Raw genomic sequence first — 23,329 nt, 5'->3', positions numbered from 1 at the left:
GCCCTATCTCGCCAATTGGATGTTCTTTACAAATTCGTAAATCATTTGAGAAATTGTTGTTACAAATGATGAAAAAATATAAAAGACCACAGAATTCTGGGAAGAAACGAAAAAGACTAGTCACCTGCAAAGATTATTTTATAAAAAAGAACAAGAGAACAAGATGAGAAAGAAAAAATGGAAGAAATTGAAAAAAAAATATGAACAAAGGCCATACCGAAAGCTAAACGAAGAAGGTCTACAGTAAACTTTTTAAAACATAAGAAAAAGAACAGTTTTGATTGTATATCATAAAGTAGTGATGATTTTGATTTGCAAGATATTGTAGAAGAAAATAAAAGATATTTAGATAGCGAGAACGCGAGAAGAAATTTGAAATGTTCTGTAATAATATTGATGAGAAGACCTGACGAAATTTTCGGCAACTAGGCCTTAACCAAATTGTCAAAAAAGTTTGTGAATATGTAATCTTTAAGTATGAAGAAGAGATGCAGAAATCTTTGAAGTCTTGAAAGTGGCCAGATAAAGCACATATTGGAAAATACGATTGGGATGACGTTGTTGGTGCAATTGAAAAACCAAAAATTCTTTCTAAAAGAGGGCTTTTTCATGTGAAAGAATTGCAGCATTTGTGGGACATTATATAAGATTATAAACTCTTCTTTACTAATCTTATTTTTCAATTTGCAGTTTCTGTTTCATGAAGAATTTTGTTTAGGAATATATTAAGATATTAGTCTTGATTTGTTCAGTTTTAATAAACTCTTTAAATGTAAGTTTATAAACTCTTTAATGTAATGTCATTAAATACAAATTGTTACCTATATAAATAACAACAACACTTATTAATTTTAGTATTAAACGTGAATGGATAATCGGCTACCAAATATTTCAAATTAATTTGGAAAAACACGTCTACTTGGCCTTCTACAAACCAAGTATAAATTTAATTATTATTTTCATAGTTTATTCCATAATTAAAATAAAACTGTCAAGCTACTTTTTAATTTGTCAAATTAAGTTGATCATTCTTTTTTTATAAATCGATCTACTATTAATCGAGCAGCGAAATATTGATTCCGAATTAGAATATTAATTAGGTAAAAATTTAAAAGTTTTAATTATTTTTTCGGTTAAAAGTCAGTCAAGTATATCAAATATTATTTTTGTTTTATATCGACTATGTAACACACTTTATTAACTATATTTTAAATTTCCAATGGAAAGTTAATTTTATTTAATTTCATGGTAATTTAGTACAAAATACTAAATATCGTTTACATATGAACGCATTATATATAGATAGATTCTTACCAATTTTAATCCATAATTTAATTACAAATCCCTGACACTAAGTTTCACCAATCACTATGAATGTATCCATCACCCTCTTCAACATTATGTCTTAAAATTAACCACCTTACCGTCCAGCCACCGGTCGTCGTCCCTTAAAAGATACCGACAGTCGAAAAAGAAGAACAAAAACACCGTAGCGGCGCGTGATTACCGAGATCCAAAGCCGACCGAGATCAAAGAGATGGTTCGCGAGCCGGTGAAGGCACGATGCCGGGCATCAAGAGAGAACTGAAAACTGAATGGAGAGTTGAGCCATGCTAGAAAGAGGCTAACAGAGCCCACTCTCTCACGAAGAAGAATGGGTTGGATGGTGGATGCATAGGGGAGGATAAGGGGTGACTGAATTATAATAATAAGCTACTACGTGCTATAATAGACGCAATCACATTATAATAACTGAAAATTATTTGAAGACAAGAAGAAACGTAATCGTCAGAAAGAAAACGAGGAAATAATGTTCTTTAATGACGAGTTTAAAACGCTGGGCAGGTAGATGACTGTCTAACCCAATAGCAGCTTATATTTCAATACTCTACATTAGTTAGGAACAAATTTAAAACGTATTTTAGATTAAAATATGATTCAAAAATTGTAATTAATTATAGACAATTAATATACAGATAACGACATTGTTTTGTTGACCATAGGAATTAAGATTTATTGCAATCCCATCTCTAGAGTATATTTTTTATTATAATGCTTTAAAACTAATTCCTTAGCCTTAATAGCAATACGAATAAATAAGTAAGTAAATAAGTAATATGCTTTATTGTCACTGGAAATTGTACAAATTTTATGGACAAAGCTTATAAGACAAGAAAGAAAAAAAAATCAGAATAAGAATCGTTTGAACTTTTAAATAAAAAAAAAACAATTCTTCCAAACTGAAACATAAAAAATACTACCTAATTAAGAACCTACAAACTTTCGTAAAATGTACCTAACAAAAAATAAAAATTAGGAAAGTAGATTAATGAATTAAGGGCTCAAATATTCCACCTCCTTGTGTTAAACAGTAACCAAATCTGTCATACAGATTTTTCCTCATATTTTGGAGTAGGACTGGTGTAATGCTTGCAGAGAAATGAAATATTTTTGCCTTAATTTGATTAGGTTGGTGGCCCTTTCAAACTGATGCCTATAAATGTTTTCTTTGAGAAAACACCAAAAAAAGAAATCGTTAGGAACAAGTCACAGGATTTAGCTTGCCATTTAATTGTACCATGTGTACTTATCAGTCGATCAGGAAACGTTTGATTAAGGAAGTCAATAGTTGCTCCAGCCAAGAGCCAAATCTAGACAATATATCTCCTCCATAAATGAAAATACTAGCCCAAACCAAGTTTGGAAAAAAATTGGGGACAAATGCAGGGCAAAAAAAATAACCTCAAATTCTTCAATCTCTTTTTTAGCCAAAAGGTTATCATTGACAATCAAGAGACAGCAAAGATTCGGGCAGAAACCTTAAAAAAAAGTTTGGCAAGTTACCAATCTGCACTCAAATCCTGTAAAAACACAGCTGCTGGCCTAATGACCTTCCCTACATATTCTTAAAGAAATTGTCACCTCCATGTCTATATAAACTTCTTAAGATATCCTACTGAGACCTAGAGTATTTTTTTAAATATTTTCAAACTATTTTGGGTTTTTAACCTTTTATTTGATTGCTGCTTAGAGCAAAAAATGGCAAAAAAATATGCAATGGAAAATCTGGCTTTTCTCAATGTCACATATGTATGACATTGGGTCTATCTGTTACCAAAATAAACTTAAACATAAGAAAGAAACAGTAAAATAAATACTCATATTTAAGCAATCATTTATTGTTCATTATTTTTCTACACAGAACAATGTATTAGAACTTAGTCTTTGGTAGGAAACTGTAAAAAACAATTTCGTTTGCGTATACTACATAAAAATATCTTACATTTTATAAAAAATGCAGTTGTAGTATTTTTACAATTCACCTTTCTGCATCTATCTTGTTTATCAGCATAGACCACTAAATGTTCAGCCTTATGACGACATTTAACTTCGGCAGGTATGGGTTGAATTTCGAATCTTCGTTATTTATGTTTTGGCTCCAGGTCTTCGTAGTCGCTGCAGGTCTCAGAATCGGAAGACTGAGGAATGTTTTGGCTGGTACATGTTTCTTCTTTTGTACTGCCCTGTATTGACACCAAGAGTTGTAAACTGCTAAATCTGGCATATGGCTGATGAAACGAATTGTCCACTTTTTTATACGTGCTCGTGCCGGACAGACTGCCAACATTTTGTCAACAAGGTCAACTTCACCCAAGATCTGGTTGTAGTTCTTGATCACCTCAGGTCTATTAACCGTTTCGTATTCCTTTTTACGTTTTTACCATCTTCTGCATTAATCTGGGTTGTTAGCAGCATGGTATGTTGACAGAATCGTAACAGGTTTGTTGTCTAACCAGCGAGTTATGGCAATTCTTCTATCACCTCGAACCTTTGTTTCAGATGTACCTCTTGGATTTTTCATGAACTATTTTTCTGGAGAAAAGATACAATTCCGAAGGACTCTCTTGTTTATAATCGTACCTGTTGCGTGGAAACTTCTTTCTAGTAATACATCAGCAAGTTTTATTGTCGTAAAATAGCGATCGAAGTAAATGTGATAACCGGGAACAAGATATTCACACAAACTAAGAATTGCTGATTCAACCAAGCTATATTTCTGTGCTGTAACCTCTGAGGATGTTGAATCACCCTGATATACTATCATATCGCATATTAACCCATTGTGATTGACAAGTACAAAAATCTTAATACCAACAGGATTTGGTTTTCCTGGGCAATATTGACGAATGCCGCAATGATCGCAATGAAAGGTATTATCATTTCATCTATACTTATATCATCAAATCTTATTTGAGCATGATAACCATTTAATATACTGTTAAACAGAGGTAAGATTTTCCAAATTTTGTTTACTCTTTGTTGGTTATCAATTTCATCATCAAAAACAACCTTTAGAAATGTTCTGATTATAAAAAATCGGGTTTGCGTCATAAGATTTTTGACGATCGGGACAGCATACTTTCTCGACCAATACGTTCTAGTTTTCGGAAATTCTGTAGCACTCATAACGAATAGGACACCAATGAATGTTTTTAACTCTTTACTTGTCAATTTCATTTATGTTCCTTTTCTTTCAAGAGTACAGTCATGGTTTCCAATATGCGGTAATCAATATATTGCTTAAAACATTTTCAAGAGTCCTTAACTGACAATCCACATCTTTATACCTTGGTTGATAAAGGGGTCTTTCTAGGGGAGAGAAATTACCTGTCTATGCATCAGTTAAAACTGGTAGTGGTACTGGAGTACCATTACGGCGACCTCCACTACGTCTTACTCTTGTTCTGGCACCACGACTACAACCTACTCTGATCTACGTCTACGAGACGAACATGTTTCTTGTGTTAGTGACGATGAGAGGGATAATACTGACTCCGAGAGAATCTCTGAGGTTTCTTCTGAGGTATCCGAGTTATCTGAAGAATTTATGTAGTCAGAATTGTAGTTATCTGATTTTGGCGGTAAAAATAATGGGTCTTCTTCGTCGAAAAGGTTTAGATCCGATTCGTAAAGAAGCTCTTCAAAGTCATGTTGAGTTTGGTTGTTAACCATTTCTGGTTAACTAATTTTTTTGTTTGAGGGATGTTTGGTCATTTTAATTTGTCTGGCTGATTAAATGTAACTTTATTAAAGTTCCATTAATAACATATTTAAAAATCAGACATGTAAAAGTAAGTAAAGTTCATTTAATTTTAGTGGAGCTTTAAAGCGTCTGACAAAAGTTCTGGTCCATGACAAGTGTCTGACACTTATTACAGTATTTTCAAAATAATATTCTACAAAATATGTATAAAAATCAGTTATGTAAATTTAAGTTAAATAGCTCTTATTTTTACTTAACTTTCTCACCTGGTACCTGCTCAGGTGTCACTCAGCAAGTTTCATAAATACGCAGGTATTCAAAGCACACGAGACGCTACTCAGACACTAAGGTTTCATCTGTGTGAAAATAAGTTATGTCTGATCACTCTGGGATCTTGGACTATAAGGAATAGCGAAGAACCGTCAATCTTTCGTCGGTTTCAACTTCTTTAACAAATTTTAACGTATTTTCATACAGTGGGTAATTTCTTTCTCAATAAACCATTTTTTGCCGTATATTCACGAAATAAATGCATAATATAAAACAAAAAAACTGAAAGATTTATTACCCTTTTAAGAGTTACGAAAACAATAAACATTACTGACCCACATCTTGATAAATATTAATACCTGTTTTTCTAATGAATTTGCAAGCGATTTAAATACGACAAAGAAATATTTTATGACCAAGTGTGATCAAAAACGAAACCTTTTTTACTGATTTTTATATTGAGACGAGGAATGTTATCGTCAAATATGATAAAAGTTCTTTAAATAAAAGTTCTCTGTCCTGTATTTAATTTTAAATACAGGCGTATTTTATTAAGGACAAAAATAAAGGACAATAATAAAGGATGCAAAACTGCGCATGCGTGATGTCACAATAAAGGTGCTTTTATTACATGAGGACACAAAACACCTCTTCAATAACTCTCTAATATCTAAACCTATACGTTTGAACTTTCAGTCAACCCTGTATATCTTATCTGAAAGCCAATTTGTATCAAAAATTGATGTCGTGCTTCAAAATACAACAAAGGATTTAATAATTAGGGCTTCTCGATGCTGTGGCGCGGATAATTTGGAAATAAAATACAGTGTATATTATGGCTTGAACAAAAGATGAATGCAACCCACAGCCCTCTAATCTGAATATAAATTTTATTAAAGAGAGGGTTCCGAAAACCACCCCTGTGTGGTCCTAGCCTAGTGCAATGAACTAGGTTAAAAGGGCTTGAAAGTTGTTTTATGACAGATTTTGATTATCGTTGAAACATCCAAGTGGTCTTTTTATTATTATTAGTTTGCTCACAAGGTAATATTAAAGGTCCGGTTTTGAATCATAGTGCTTTTTAATTTTAAAAGTGTTTTGTTATCTAAATAGGACAGCTATGATAAAAATAATAGAGCTTAGTAGTTTGACACTGGAAATTTATTTAGTAGGGTATCTAAAAAAATCTTAATGCTCAGCCTTGTTTGTCTTAAATCTTTAGTTTCGTACGATTATTATATCTAATGAAAAAGTTATGTTGAAATAAGAAAAAATTCGATAAAAAAAAGGAAAGAAAATTTCAGAAAGAGAGAATATAGTAATTGTTTTAAATATTTGAAAGCTCAAGAAAAATTTACACGTAAATAAACAAAAAGTACTACTTTGAAACTCTACATTATATATCGCATGCTATTTGGAAACATATTTCTTTTTATTTAAATTTATGTGTCTCGGTAACTAATCTGAATCTTCTCCTATTATAATTAGTACCTGTTCAACCTTCTTCTTCTCATGGCGCCGTCTCCTTTCAAAGGTTGGCGATCCAAATGGCAATTGCAGTTTTGGAAACTGCTGCGCGAAAGATTTCTGCGGATGAGCGGTTGAAACATCTCCTCAGGTCTTTCAGCCACGAGTTCTGGCGTCTTCCTACTGATCTTTTGCCCTGTACTTTTCCTTCCAGTATACCTTGAAGTAATTCATATCTTTCGCCTCTCAACACATGACCCAAGTATTGCATTTTCCTCTCTTTGATTATTCTTAGTAATTATTTTTGTTTACACATGCGACGAAGTACCTCAACATTAGTAACTGTTTGTACCCATGGAATTCTCAACAATCGTCTGTATATGTACATCTCAAAGGCATCTATTCTTTTTTCTGTTTCAGAGTCCATTGTCCAACTTTCACAGCCATACAGTAAGAGAGAAAAAACGTAACATCTGATCATTCGGATTCTAAGCTGTAGACTAAGGTCTGATCTTGTAAAAAATGTTTTCATGCTCATGAATGCTTTCCTTGCTTGTTCGATTCTTGATAGGATTTCTTTTTTTGGATTACACTGACTATTGATATTTGCTCCCAAATATTTTATGGAATTTACCTGTTCTATTATTTGACCCTTGCCATATTCAGTAAAGAAAGTAGAAAAAAAATGTTTGCGGTGCAGTCATAGACTTCATCCCTCGAAATGATAGAGTAGCAATGTTGAAATTACCAACAAATTAAAGAAAACTAACTATTATTCAGGTCTATGCTCCAACAAGTGACAAGTCAGACGAAGAAATCGAAAAATTTTATAACAACATAGATGAAATAATGCGACTGGTCGTCGTGGTCCAAAATTGGTCGTGGTACTGAAGGAGACCACATAGGAGCATACGGTCTAAGTACCAGGAATAATAGAGGAGATAGACTTGTAAAATTCTGCGTAGAAAACAATCTGTTAATAGCCAATACCTTCTTCAAACAACATCCTAGAAAGCTATACATATGGAAATCACCTGCAGACAGACAAGACAGAATTGTTAGAAATTAAATATTGACTTTATTTTGCTCAATAACACCTTTAAGAAGTACATACAATCTACGAAAACATACCCTGGAACTGATATACATAGCAATCACAATCCACTTATAACGGATTTTAGATTAAAAAGATTTCTCAAGTCAAAAAGAAAACAGTAACAAGAAAAATAGACATCTCATAACTGAAGAACCCTGAACAGAAAAAAGAAATAAGTATCAAGCTTGAGGAAGAAATAAAAACGATCGAAAACTTGGTACAGACAGACATTGAAGTAACATGGACTGCTCTAAAAACAAAAATAACAAAGATACAAGAAGAAGACATCGGGTTCATAAAACGCAACAAAAAACAAGAATGGATAATGCAAGAGATCATGGACCTCATGGACGTAAGACGAAAACATAAAACAAGCCCAATAGAATACAAGCGAATCAACAAAATCATTAGAAAAAAGTGCAGTGAAGCGAAAGAAAACTGGATGTCAACAAAATGCCTAGAAATCGAACAACTTCAGGAAAAATAAGACAATTTTAATATTCATAAAAAAGTAAAAGAAATGACAGGTAGACACAAAAAGAGACAAGCAACAATATTAAAAAATGATAATAACGAAATAATTATGGGTACAAAACACAAACTAGAGAGATGGAAATAATACATACAAACTCTTTTTGACGACGATAGACCTTGTTTCCCACCATCCACAGATAATCGAATAAATGAAAAAGGTCCGGAAATAACCAAAGAAGAAGGGATCCACGCAGTAAAATCTCAGAAAGATAGAAAAACCACCGGTCCAGACAATATCAATGTCGAAATATAAAACTAATTGCAAATAACGAAAGTAAAAGCCTAGACTTAATAATAGCACTATTCAATAAGATATATGACACAGGTAAAATACCAACAGACTGGCTAAAATCAACATTAGTAGGATTACCAAAAAAATGGAATTTCTCACAATGCGATGATTATCGAATATTAAACTTGATGTCTCATGTTCTTAAAACTTTTCTCAGAATTATCCATACACGAATTTACAAGAAGTGCGAGTTCCAGATGAGTGACACTCAATTCGGATTTCGAAATTGATTGGGAACGTGAAAGGCTCTTTTTGCTTTAAATGGGTTAACGCAACGATGCAGCGACATGAATGTAGATGTATATGCATGCTTTATTGACTATCGAAAAGCATTTGACTGCATTAACCATCAAAAGATGATCGAAATTCTGAGAACAACTGGAGTTGACGACCAAGACTTGCGAATTATCTCAGAACTATACTGGCACCAAACGGCAACAATTGAAATAGAGCACACAACATTCGAAGGTATACAAATCCGACGTGGAGTGAGACAGGGTTGCGTCTTATCACCGCTACTGTTTAATTTGTATTCGGAGTCTATATTCAGAGAAGCATTAGACGAGGTCCAAGGCGGGATTAAGATTAACGGAATCAGCATAGACAACATCAGATATGCTGATTATACCGTCTTAATAGCAAGCAACGCACAAGAACTACAAAATATAATAAATGAGGCAGTTCATCACAGCGAAATATTCGATTTACATCCAAACGTTTCCAAAACTAAAACTTTAGTATTTTCAAAGACCTCAATAAACGTACATTTATATGCCAAGGGTCAAATAATAGAACAGGTAAATTCATAAAATATTTGGAAGCAAATATCAATAGTCAGTGTAATCCAATTGAAGAAATCCTATCAAGAATCGAACAAGCAAGGAAAGCATTCATGAATGAAAGTCTGCAGCTTAGAATCCGAATGATCAGATGTTACGTTTTTTCTATCTTACTGTATGGCTGTGAAAGTTGAACAATGGACTCTGAAATAGAAAAAGAATAGATGCCTTTGAGATGTATATATACAGACGAATGTTAAGAATTTCATGGGTACAATGAGTTACTAATATTGAGGTACTTCGTCGCATGTGTCAACAAAAAGAATTACTAAGAATAATCAAAGGGAGGAAAATGCAATACTTGGGTCATGTGTTGAGAGGCAAAAGATACGAATTACTTCAGGTTATACTGGAAGGAAAAGTACAGGGCAAAAGATCAGTAGGAAGACGCCAGAACTCGTGGCTGAAAGACCTGAGGAGATGGTTCGACCGCTCATCCGCAGAAATCTTTCGCGCAGCAGTTTCCAAAACTACAATTGCCATTTGTATATTGAAATATATTGTTCAGTATTGCAGACAATACTTAAAATTAAACTAAAAACAGGTAGAAAATTATAAATTGTGAAGGCATTCTACCTACAAATAAATTAATACAAAACCAGAACAGTAAACGATATTGACTGCGCAGACGGCAAAGTTGAAACCACCAAAATATCCTTCAGTATCAATTCAGACTGATTGAACTGCTCCCTTTAATACATTTGTATCACTTTGTATGGTACTTCCATGATAAGAGTCCATAAAAACAAATAATTAAATAAGTCAACGCAAACTGCATATCATTATGGTAATTTAAAAACGTGTTAAAGGAGTATTAAATACGACTCACGGCCAGGGAATTATCTTACGGTAATTGAATGATGTATTTATTTACTGAAGAAAGTGGGAAGCAATTATGTACTCCGATAATGGTTTCTTTATACTGCATCGTTTGGTTTAATAAATTACTTAAATGTGTTAAGTGGAAACCTTTTAGGATTATGTGACTGACATTTGTTCAATACCTCGCTATCAATTCTGTACTCGTACATTTTAAATATTATTGCAAAAGCGAGTTTGTTTGCCAAATATAGTAAACATAAACAAATAAGATCAATTTAAAAAATTGGACGTTAAAAACACAGACCACTAATGTTAAAAACTGGGTTTAACTTCTCTATAGAAAAGACACAATATATAATTTTTAATAAAAGCAGATCTCAGTATTCAACTGGCCTAATTTTAAATAATTTATCATTAAAACAATCAGAAGAAGTAAATTTTCTAGGTTTAACTTTTACCAGAACCTTAAATTGGAACTTGCATATCAACAAACTACAACATTCCTGTCAATCTAGGTTAAATATACTCAAAATTCTGTTTAATTAAATTTTAGGAGCAGATACTAAAATATTAAACAAACTATATTACGGTTGTATTTGTTATAACGCCTCAAGCAAAACTACCTTAAAAAAGCTTAACAGTATTCAATCTTTAGCTTTGAAATTGGCACTTGGTGCATTTAGATCTAGTCCCACTAGTGTTCTATAAATTCCAGCTAAAGAGCCACCTCTAAACAAAAAGCAACAAAAAGCAACAAAAAGCAACAGGCCTCAAAGGCCTAAGGCTTCAACGGTTTTCTTCCATTTCTTTCTATCTTGTGCTAAGTTTTTCCAATCTTGTACCCGCAGCGACTTCAGATCTTCTTTTACCGACTCCAGCCATTTTCTTCGGGGGCCTCTTTTTCTTTTTGTACCAGCCTCCGTGTTTATTAATTCATTGGGGACTCTTCCTTCCTTCATTCTTGCTATATATCCGAGCCATCTTAATCTTTGAATTTTAGCGAGTCTTGTTATTTTTGGTTGCCCATATATTTGCATTATTTCTTCATTCGTTCTTCTTCGCCAGATGTTTCCCTCTTTTACACCTCCGTATATCCTTTTAAGAATTTTTCGTTCCCATCTATCTAATTTTACTTCTATATCTTTATTTAGTGTCCAGGTCTCGCTAGCATAGAGTACTGTAGGTCGGATAACTGTTGTATATATTCGTTTTTTTGCTGTTTTGGATATTATCTTCGACCTCAGTATCTTAGTCAGGCTCCCAGCACTCTTACTACCTTTGGCCATTATTTTTATGATTCCTTGGTTCTCTTCGTTCCTATTTGTTAGTGTCACTCCCAAGTAATCGAATTGGCTAACAACTTCAAAGTTATATTCTTTACTTGGGCTTTGTATCTTAAAGGACTGTCCTAGATGATTTTCGTTTCCCCTTATCACCATTTATTTTGTTTTTTCTTCGTTTATTTCTAAACCATACTCCCTGGCTATTCCCTCTATTCTAGTAAAGATTTCTCTTAATTCTGCAGGTCTCCTTGTTATTAAGGTAACATCATCTGCATATGCTACGCATTGATGATATATTGTGCCTCTAGTGTAGATGTTACATTCTCGTAAAATCTTCTCTAAGATCAAATTGAAAAAATCTGTTGATAACAGGTCACCTTGTCTACCGCTATACCGCTATACCCTGTATACCGCTAATAGAAAGAATAAAAGTCACAAATTTTAACATGGATTAAATTACTCTATTGTTATATACAAATGCAATCTCCCCTCCATGGACAACACGCCTATTGACCATTGACCAACACTAAGAGTACCCCAAATCAAATACAAACTTCTCGATAATTAAACATCTTTTTGCAGAAATCATATCCCGTTACCCCAACTACTTACAAATCTTTACCTTCTTCTTCTTGAGTGCCTTATCCGGTCCGAATGTTGGCGATCATCAAGACTATCATGGTTTTGTTGACTGCTCTGCGAAACAGCTCCGCTGAGGTCATCCCAAACCATTGTCGGAGGTTTTTCAACCACGAGATACGACGGCGTTCTGGTCCTCTTCTGCCAAATACTTTACCCTGCATAACGAGTTGAAGAATTCGATATTTTTCTTCGTTCCGCATCACGTGGCCGAGGTACTCAAGCTTACGTTGTTTAATTAAATTAAGCACTTCTTTTTCTTTTGTCATGCGCTGTAGGACCTCAACGTTGGTGACATGGTCCACATAAGATATTTTTAGTATCCTTCTGTATATCCACATCTCGAAGGCTTCGATTCGTTTTTCAGTGGCTTGCGTCAGTGTCCAGGCTTCAACTCCATATAGTAACACTGGAAGAACGTAGCACATCACTATTCGCATCTTGGTTCCCAAACTGAGATCACTGCAGCACAGCAAGGATCTTTACCGACACCTCTAAAACCCCAGATGGATATGCTGTTGCTTTCTATTCCGATCAAGAAAACTCCTACAGCATACACTTATCTACAAATCGGAGTATACTCACAGGCGAGACCACAGCTATATTAAAAGCCTTAACTTTTTTTAAAACGAGTAATAATGAAGTTCGCCATCACTACAGATTCACTTAATGCGTTATTGAAATTAAAGCAAATTTATTCAATAAATGCCATTATACAAGCAATAAAAAATGAATTAGAAATATGTACTTCATTCCATGGGAAAGGACACAGCTCTCATTTGGGTACCATCGCACACTGGAACCTGCGGAAATATAAAAGCAGATCAACTAGCAACTAAAAGCCGTATCAACTTAAAAGATACTACAAAAATTACAAAATATCCTTTTAGTGACATGAAACATCTAATTAAAATTCATTGCAATAACATTTGGCAAAATTACTGGGAAAATTCAGCAACCAAATTAAACCCAATATGCCCAAAGGTGAACAGCTCTTTAAATAAACCCACAAGTAGACGAGATCAGGTAATTATAAACCGTTTAAGAATTGGTCATACTGTCATCCTGGTGCGTTAGTCGTGGACTAATACGCACCCTGATGTGCATCGCCCCGCCTTTGCACATTATTATATTTTTCTATTGGCCGAGAGATCTGAAAATGCCATATAAATATTAATATACTTATAAATATGCGACATTTTTTCAGCTCTCGGATCAGTCTAGTCTCGGCTCCCAAATAGGGTCTCTGCACCCTGGGAGTCCAATGTCGGGGCGCTGCTCCAGTTCTACGAACACTTTAGACTCTGTGGCTGGGCCTTGCCCACCTCCTAAACCGAGTTTCATTTATTTCCTGTGTAAGAAATACCTAAGATGGAAGATACGCAGAGGGTACTTCGAATAGAATGGTCGAAGGCTCTCTGTAGGGCACTGTGGGAGTGTATAAGTGGCCATATTTTGACAAGCCTTTACATCCCATATGGTGATAATACAGCTGTATAGATGGGATGCCATATGGTGATATGGCGCCCAACAAAACACACGAGCCTACGACCCAGGCTCCCACCGACCTCAGCTAAAGCTCTCACAGCAGCAGCAGCTAATGATATCATCGACCAATTTTGCAGTTCCTGACACTGTCCAGTGTCGGAGGTTTCAGCGATCGAGAAGTCACCGAGGCCACCAGTCCCAGAAGCTACTGAGGCCCTCGGAGTAGCCGCGGAGTCACTCCCTGCCCTACTGCATGTGGTACATACACCACGTAGGCACAGGCATACCCCCTACTAAGAAACCGGCTGGCAAATGACTATGGGTTACTGATGAGCTAGAGGAGGACGAAGTCGTTGAAGCCGAAGGTGCTGTGATGGAAGACGGTACCTGCAGAAGAAGAAGATGACCACCGGAAGCTGCTGTGCAGTGTTGTGAATGAGGTACAGACTTTATTTTCAATATTTTCATAAACTTTTAAACTTTTTTCATAAACCTTCATAAATCTTTTTTAAACTCTTGTTTCATAACTTTTTATAAACTTTTTTAAACTTGTTATAAATTTTTTTCAACATTTTCATAAATATTTGTCTAGGGTTACATTTCTGGTACTATACTAATGTAATTTTATTGTATTTGTATAAATATGTTGTTTTAAATAAATTTCTTCCCAGCCATAGAGTCTTCGAAGGGAGGGGGATGTCATCCTGGTGCCTTAGTCGTGGACTAATACGCACCCTGATGTGCATCGCCCCGCCTTTGAACATCATTATTTTTTTCTATTGGCCGAGAGATCTGAAAATGCCATATAAATATTAATATACTTATAAATATGCGACATTTTTTCAGCTCTCGGATCAGTCTAGTCTCGGCTCCCAAATAGGGTCTCTGCACCCTGGGAGTCCAATGTCGGGGCGCTGCTCCAGTTCTACGAACACTTTAGACTCTGTGGCTGGGCCTTGCCCACCTCCTAAACCGAGTTTCATTTATTTCCTGTGTAAGAAATACCTAAGATGGAAGATACGCAGAGGGTACTTCGAATAGAATGGTCAAAGGCTCTCTGTAAGGCACCGTGGGAGTGTATAAGTGGCCATATTTTGACAAGCCTTTACATCCCATATGGTGATAATACAGCTGTCACACACAAATTTTTAATCGGTAAAGATCCACCACCAATTTGCAACAACTGCTCCACTTCACTGACAGTGAAACACCTCCTGTTTGACTGCCCATATTTCCAAAATCAAAAAAAAAATGCATGGAATTTTAGACGATAAAAAATATTCATCAATAATAAAATTTTTCAATATTGTAACATTTTGGTTAACATTAAGGATTTTTTTAAATAACTTTATATTTGCATAAGATAGGATAAAAGTGATTAGACCAAAATAAAGGCCTAATCTAACCTAACCATTCTCGAAAATTATATTTTAATCCATTGAAAGCATTCAATCACAATCATATTGCACAAGCGATTCCGTTTCAGAATGTACGGCAAAAAAACAAAATCTTAAAATGTCCCGAGACAAAGACATAGCCAAGTCTTGCATAAAAAATTGTTGAGGGTTCACACAAAAGAAAATGAATTGGCATGGTAAGGCCATTTGACAAGATCATTTCCTGCGTGGGGAAATAAAATAATTGGTCCGCCCAAAATCACTGACAATAGAATTGAAATGAATAAAATCAGCGGCGTAGTTGTGCAAAAAAGATTGCTAAGGTTAAGAAAATAGAATATAGGATACTTTTTATGAGGTAAATGAAGCATTATTACTATTGTTTATAAACTCAAACTAAATATCAACCCAGGAGAAGAGTACCTCGAACAAACAGAAGCAGGATTTTAAGAAGAGGAAGCCCTGTTAATTTGCAGATTAAATTTTGATTTAAAATTTTCAAAAGATAGTCAGAGGGAGATAGAAGTGTTTTGATAAGTTATAGGTTGGTGAATAGAAACAGATTTTCTTATTTGATTTCCAGAATTGAAGAAGTTGTTAGGAACATATTTAGACAAATAATAATTTATTTCGGTTTTACTTTGGATATTTTGTTTTGTATATAATTAAAGAAATTATACTCAATAGACTAAAGTATAATACAGTAGACTCCCTATATAACGAGAACTAAAATGACAGACTAATTACCTCGTTATAAGCGAATCTCGTTATATCAGCAAACAATAATACTTAATATGAATATGTGTATTTCTAAAAGTCATTAACTTCCTATAGTAAAGCCATTCGGAGCAATATAAGATACTAATAAATATGGCGTTCTTGAAAAAAAGTTGTTTACTTTTATTATCAATTAAATACGTTAAAACAAAAAAGAGTTGTTTACTTTTATTGTCAATGATATACTTACGTTAAAATAAAAAATCTGTACTTACATTTTTTTCCAACTACATAATGTATAAACGGCATTTTGAAGGATAACAAACTATTTTGACTGCTTTATATTGTCCAGTATCATTCTATCTATCATATTTTCTGAAGATGTGAAACAGTTGTATTTATTGTAAAGAAGTTTATTGCGGGCGGCAGTTAAGTTTATTGCGGGACAGTTAAAAAGGCAGGGTCACGATGTAAAATATATATAACCACGGCAGGGTCAAAATGTAAAAAACACATTTTTCGTTCTTATTTTCTCTCGTTATAAGCAAAGTTACCTCGCTATAGACGATTATAGTTCAATAGAAATTTCACGGGACATCTAATGTACCTCGTTATAAGCGAAACCTCGTAATAACCGTGTTCGTTATAGAGGGAGTATACTGTATTAAAATCTATATGCTGTAGATGGAGTTATTGAAATCAATTTTTTAAAACAATTGTTCTTCTTTTTTATCATAGCTACAGCTTTTTTCAAATCGAGTGGCGAGCCCTTCCACGAAATAGTTAATCGCGCAGACAATAGAATATCTATGATCAGACCCAAGCAGTGGCGTTGCAATATTAAACAAATTAAAGTATTTGACATCAAACTTATTACAAAATTATTACTCACTTAAATAATAAATGGAGTTTGATTGTACTTTTTGTCTGTTATAATACTATCTTTAGTAATTGATACTAAAGCTGTAATTATAAAGTCATTATTAATGACTCCTTAACGACTCGTTAAGGACATACAAGGAACTGATAAGAATTATTTCTGAGAATTTCTAGTCACTTGAGATCAAACGAGTAATTTAGTCTCAATATGTTGTCGAGTCTCAACAAGAAAGTTGCTACCACGCGTATTAGAACTATTTTAAAGAATGGAGATGGTTAAATGTAGTACGAGTGAACAGATCAGATTGACACCAGAATCCAAAGGAATAGTTTACAATGTATTTAAATATATGCAAATACTATTTCCTTAAGATAATTAAACCAGTATTAAACAACGTGTGAGTGAAGCTACTGGAATATCTTTACGTACAGTAGAAAGGATCATTCAACAAGCGAGTATGTTAACAATTGCAGAGTTAAATAATATACCAAAATTTCCAGATACAATACTTGCTCGAAGAAAAGCAACCGTGACAGACTTGAGTGAGTATGACAAACAGTTCATTGGAAATACCATTTATTTTCTTGAGACTGAACGTTGTCGTGTATCGAGAGTCCATTACAATGGTGGAAAAACCATCGCCATGTATATCCTAACTTAACCACTATATTCATAAAATATTGTAAATGTGAACACATGTTTAAAATCTGGTTTAATTTTAAATAAAAAAAGAACACGGTTAACAAGAAGTAAAGTAGAAAAACTTATGTTTTTAAATGTCAATTTAGAAGATTCGCGATTTGATAATAACGTGTAATGTAAATGTAAGTACGATTTACTATTTGTATTGTTTAGTTTATTTTTAGTTATAATATAAGTTGTTTAGTTATAAGTTATAATAAATATATCCTTCATTAGTTTCTTCCACTTCAATAAATATACACATAGATGATAATAGCCATTATGTTTGTTTATGTAGGTACTCTCTTACTTGAAACTACTGTTAAACAATCGTAGTTACTTGTTTACGAAAATCGGTTCAGTTGCGTTAACGATAAAAACGTCAACGACCCACCTCTACTCGTTACCACTGTCCCTACTTTGATTCGGTGTTACCGTATACTCTCTCTTTTTAAAGAGGTGTTTCTCACTCCATCTCACGTAAGGTCCATACCAACCATAAACTTTTACCTACACTATATGTATGTGATATATTATAATTTATAATAATACAGGGTGAGTCATGAGGAACTTTACATACTTCTACCATATGTAGAGTCCCTCAGGGAGCATATCATGTGGCCACTAAAAAATGTCAACTCCTCTTCTTTATTAATTAACAGGGTGATTTGTGTAATTGACCATTTATTTCATTTTACTGTAGTGTTTATACGGCTCATTTGATTTTTTTAATTTTTGCATGATACAGTACACTACTATCAAGCATTCGACTGGTATTAGCTAAACTAAAAAAATTCCAGGACTGGCTTTGGAAAAATTAATTTAGGGATTCGTATTAAATATACCCTGTATAATTTTTTTTTAAAATGCAATAAGTGATTTTCAAACTACATAAATAGCCAATGAAAACGACATATGCGACAATGTTGTCGCACTTTTATTAAATTTTTAGTGAACGATCAAATCTTACCAAAAATAGAACAACCATAATGAAGTATCAAATTATAAGGTATTAATTTAAACAAATGTTATAAATTTCAAACATTTTAATTAAAATGAGTTCCTACAACGTAATCTAATACGTAGAAAATTAACATCTTTACTGTCACTTTGTATTATCTCTACGATAGAATCAATTGTTTTTCAATTTTAAATTTTTACTCATAGATCGTATTGGGGCATTATTTTCGATAAATAATAAATTAAATTGATTAAAAAGTCAAACCTCTTGTATGTTTTAGTTTTTGTTGATTGTAAATGATTAAAATTTTATGTCAAATAATAATACATTGCATCAACTGTACTAAATAAAAATAAATCTAAAAAAGTTTAAAATGAAGGTTGGCGTTGACCGTTTGACGTTTCTTGATATTTTATACCCATTGTCATTATTGTCATTATCAATTGTTATTTATGTGTACAAGAATACATATTTCTTCTGTCACATCTACGTTAAGTACATTGTGTTAGTTTTGGTAGAGCTTTTGTTACTTTCGTTCAAAATGCCACATCAGTTTTCGACCACAGAATATGCAGACATAATATTTGTTTATGGATTCTGTAATGGGAATGGTAGGGCTGCTAGTAGAGAATATCGCAGGAGATTTCCTAATCGTCGAACTCCCAGTCATCCAACATTTGGATCAGTTTTTAATTATTTGCGAGAAAATGGCACTTTTCCTAGTGGAACAACAGAGCGACATGTAGATGAAGCGCAGGAAGATGACATTATGGACGCCGTTACTATGAACCCTACAATAAGCACTAGACAAGTAAGTCGAGAACTCAATGTTACTCAATCAAAAGTAAGTAGAGTCTTACAAAAAAATAATCTATACCCATATCACATTCAAATGGTTCAGCGACTACATGCTGGAGATGAGATCGATAGGTTGGAATTTTGTAGATGGATTAACAATAATCGACCAACGCTATACAGGACACTATTTACAGATGAAGCCCAATTTACCAGAGACGGGATAAATAATTCACGAAATTCACATGTGTGGGCAGAAGAAAATCCCCATGCTATTCAAGAACGTCGTTCTCAGTTAAGGTTTTCGGTTAACGTGTGGATTGGTGTCATAAATAACCAATTAGTAGGTCCTCACTTTTTTGATGGTCCTTTAACAGGGCAGGTCTATTTGAACTTTCTACAAAATATTTTGCCGAATTTGCTTGCCAACGCGAACGTTGCTATCCGAGGGATGTATTTTCAGCATGATGGGGCACCCCCACACTTTTTACTGGCAGTGAGACAACATCTCACTAATGTTTATGGCAACAGGTGGATAGGACGTGCAGGTCCTAATTCGTGGCCTTCAAGATCCCCTGATTTCAATCCCGTTGATTACCATATTTGGGGACGATTGAAGCAACTAGTTTACGCAGTGAATATTAATAACCGACAACAATTAATTGATAGAATTATACATTGTTGTAATACTATTAGAAACGATCCCCAGAGTATCCGTAATTCAATACGTCAATTAACAATTCGGCAACAAAAATGTGTACAGGCTGCAGGGTTCCATTTCGAAAATCTATTTTGAATTATTTTTATTTTGTTACCATTATTGTATCTTTTCCAGTTCTAATTTATGGGTTTATCATAACTACATATGTACATATTTTTAGTTTTTTTTTTTAAATTGTTCTTCGTTATTGTTAGTAGTTACTGTTTTTTGTTGTGCAGTGACTCAGTTTATCATTTCAATTAAAATGTTTGAACATTTGTTTAAATTAATTACCTTATAATTTGATACTTCATTATGGTTGTTCTATTTTTGGTAAGATTTGATCGTTCACTAAAAATTTAATAAACATTGTCGCATATGTCATTTTCATTGGCTATTTATGTAGTTTGAAAATCACTTATTGCATTTTAAAAAAAAAATATATACAGGGTGTAATATTTAATACGAATCCCTAAATTAATTTTTCCAAAGCCAGTCCTGGAATTTTTTACTTTAACTAATACCAGTCGAATGCTTGATAGTAGTGTACTGTATCATGCAAAAATTTAAAAAATCAAATGAGCCGTATAAACACTACAGTAAAATGAAATAAATGGTCAATTACACAAATCACCCTGTTAATTAATAAAGAAGAGGAGTTGACATTTTTTAGTGGCCACATGATATGCTCCCTGAGGGACTCTACATATGGTAGAAGTATGTAAAGTTCCTGATGACTCACCCTGTATGTATTAAAATGTAGTACAATATTGCCAAAAATATAATCTAATATCGCTATTTAATAAATTGTGTGTACCTATCTTTAACAATTTGATTAAAATCATAATTATTTGTTGGAACGCCACTGCTGTGTTTGATTAGGCTTTACTGTTCCTAGAAATTTCTGACACTACAGTTGAAACATACTATACTATAACCTTAATATATTTGTATGTATTGAACCCATTATTGTTAAGTTGGTACTTTGGGTACGACTAAAAAACATCAACTTCATTCTTACTATATTCTACAAATGCAGAAGAGCATTCAAAACACTTGCAGCTGCAAATGAACTCTTCAATATTATCGCATTACTTTCGAAACCACCCGTATAGTATTCTCGTTTATAGAAAATGCAAATGGGTTTGCCCTTCGGCTCCAATTCTGCAGAACATACACATCAGATTATTGATTAAAATAAAGAGAGAATTTATTACCGTACCTAAAGGCTTTTCAGTATTTACAGCGAGGTTTTGTAATTATTTGCTTTCTTAACTAACAATTGAGACTTGTCTATATCTTAACTTGGTATACTGAAAATGAATTAGTTGCTTAGTAGTTTGTTTTAGAAAGTATACGAGTAGTTATATTATTATTTTATAAATAATAAAATATGGGATTGTTCTCTAGAATTATCATAAATATTTCTCATAAATTACGCATCTTACCAACAAAAGCGGTGCTGCCATATTACAAAAATTCAGTCACAATTTAGTACATTTTTATGGCCTAAATAAAATTTTAGAAAAATTCGGCAACATAATTAAATAGTTTGTGCACTTTCATAATTAAATATATCTCTAACAGTAAGTTTTTCAAAAAAGAAAAAGAGATAAAATAATTTTTATCAATTTGCATTAAAAGAAAATCTATCTATATAAAAGGCTATGATCAGTGGCGGATACAAGGGGGGGGTCACGGGCATCATGACTCCCCCCACCCCTAAACAAAAGTAAATAATCCTAAAAAAAATAATTTAAAACCCATCAACGCATTTTTTACATTGCTCTTTAAAAAAAATCAACAATTCTGAATACAGTAATATCTTGACTATAACGCTGCTACCCAGACTTCAGAGTTACGCGATTTTCAAATTTTGTCAATTCGTCATTTGGGTACCAGAGAATCGTTCGATTATGGATGAGATAGAATTACCTCCCACACATTATTACTCATTCAATGTACATGACATGACTTTTCTTCGAACGAAATCAGCACATTTTTATTTTGTATTAGGTATTTCTTATCTTCAGTTTTGTCTACAAATTGGTTGTTTGTAATTTGAATATGTATTATAATTGTTGAGACTGTGTGATACATTTTATAATTTATCTATAACAAATATCAAAGTGAATATTGTTGTTGCATTAGCTCTGTCTGATACGTTAGTGAATACAAATAAAGGAACTGGGGGCTGCTGTCCAAGATAATTGTAAAACTGATTGGTTTAAAGGACATGAAGGTCATCTTCAGTTCCAGGGCAAATCAATCATCAAAATATACAACGCTCTTGAAATAATGTTTCAAGAGTGCTTTGTTTATTTTAGAAAAATCTCCTAACCCCTGTTTGTGTTTTTTATTTTAGGAAAGAAGAGCCTTTTTTCCTTTATCCAGCAAGATTGGAATTCTTCGAAGCGGCCTCCTTATTTCAAATAGCTAGTCTTTCTTGTTGTTTTTATTTACCTTTTTCTCCAGGAGATTTATGTAAGTATCCATTTGTTTCAATTTTTTTTGTAGTTGCTCCAATCCGACCCCTCGGCATCAACTTATCCACGACCCAGCACTCCAAACAAACTCTGAGTGCCGTTCGCACAGTTTCGTTTACTTTGCTTGCCCTATCTCTACCCCCAATAGTTTCTGTCCTCAATTTTCAACTCCTTAGGGTAATACCCTATAAGGTAGGTAAAATATTTACGTTACAAAATGCACAAATTTTGTGACAGTTTGAGTTTTTGAGAAACAACACTTTTATTATATCTTTATATTTTTATGTTTAAAAATGGCTGCAATACAAGAACTTTTTTTTTATTATATATGTTTATTTACAATCTACATCATTACAGAGTATTAAGTAAATGTGTTACAAGTTTTGCGCGTGAAGGAGAGACTTCCAATGATGTCTCACCTTATTCTATTTTGGTTTAGTTTTGAAGTAGGTCTTGGGGCCAGGTTCTATCTAGTCTTCTCGTGGCTGAAGCATTGTTGAATAGTTCCCTTACTAACTCATTTTTATGGTGAATGGTAAGTTCATTTTGTGACTCCGTGACTCCGATTTTGTTTTATTTACTTTTGTTCTCCATTTCGTATAGCAATCACTGAGTATGTTCAGATGATGTTGCAGGTTTTGTGAGGCTTGTATGGGATCTTCATTTACAGCTAGTATTGCTACGTCGTCAGCAAAGGAAGCGATTGTAGTATTATTAGTTTCTGGTATATCGGCTGTGTAGAGTGAGAAAAGCATCGGCCCTAGAACACTACCCTGCGGGACTCCGGAGTTGATAGGGCAGAGGTTGGATTGTTGGTCTTTGAATTTTACAGAGAAATATCTATTTGATATGTAGAATTTAAGTAGGAGGAAATAGTTACTGGATAGTGCTATTTTTACTTTGTAAAGCAGACCTCTGTGCCAGACTTTGTCAAACGC

At 33.6% G+C, this 23,329-nt stretch overlaps 1 protein-coding gene across 1 annotated transcript in view; it reads right to left on the bottom strand.

Annotated features, from left to right (window-relative positions):
- The window catches only part of LOC140449201 (protein Wnt-5b-like), a 314,387-nt gene extending 312,808 nt beyond the window's left edge, over positions 1-1,579 (bottom strand). The window contains exon 1 of the mRNA XM_072542370.1: positions 1,315-1,579. The gene's annotated coding sequence lies outside the window, so the exon portion shown is untranslated. The remainder of the gene's footprint in view (positions 1-1,314) is intronic.
- Between the last annotated feature and the right edge of the window lie 21,750 nt (positions 1,580-23,329).

This window comes from Diabrotica undecimpunctata, chromosome 8, assembly GCF_040954645.1.
Source record: "Diabrotica undecimpunctata isolate CICGRU chromosome 8, icDiaUnde3, whole genome shotgun sequence".
NCBI classification, from domain to species: domain Eukaryota; kingdom Metazoa; phylum Arthropoda; class Insecta; order Coleoptera; family Chrysomelidae; genus Diabrotica; species Diabrotica undecimpunctata.
Note: the sequence above shows the minus strand (reverse complement) of the source record. Positions and strands in the feature narration are given on the sequence as shown.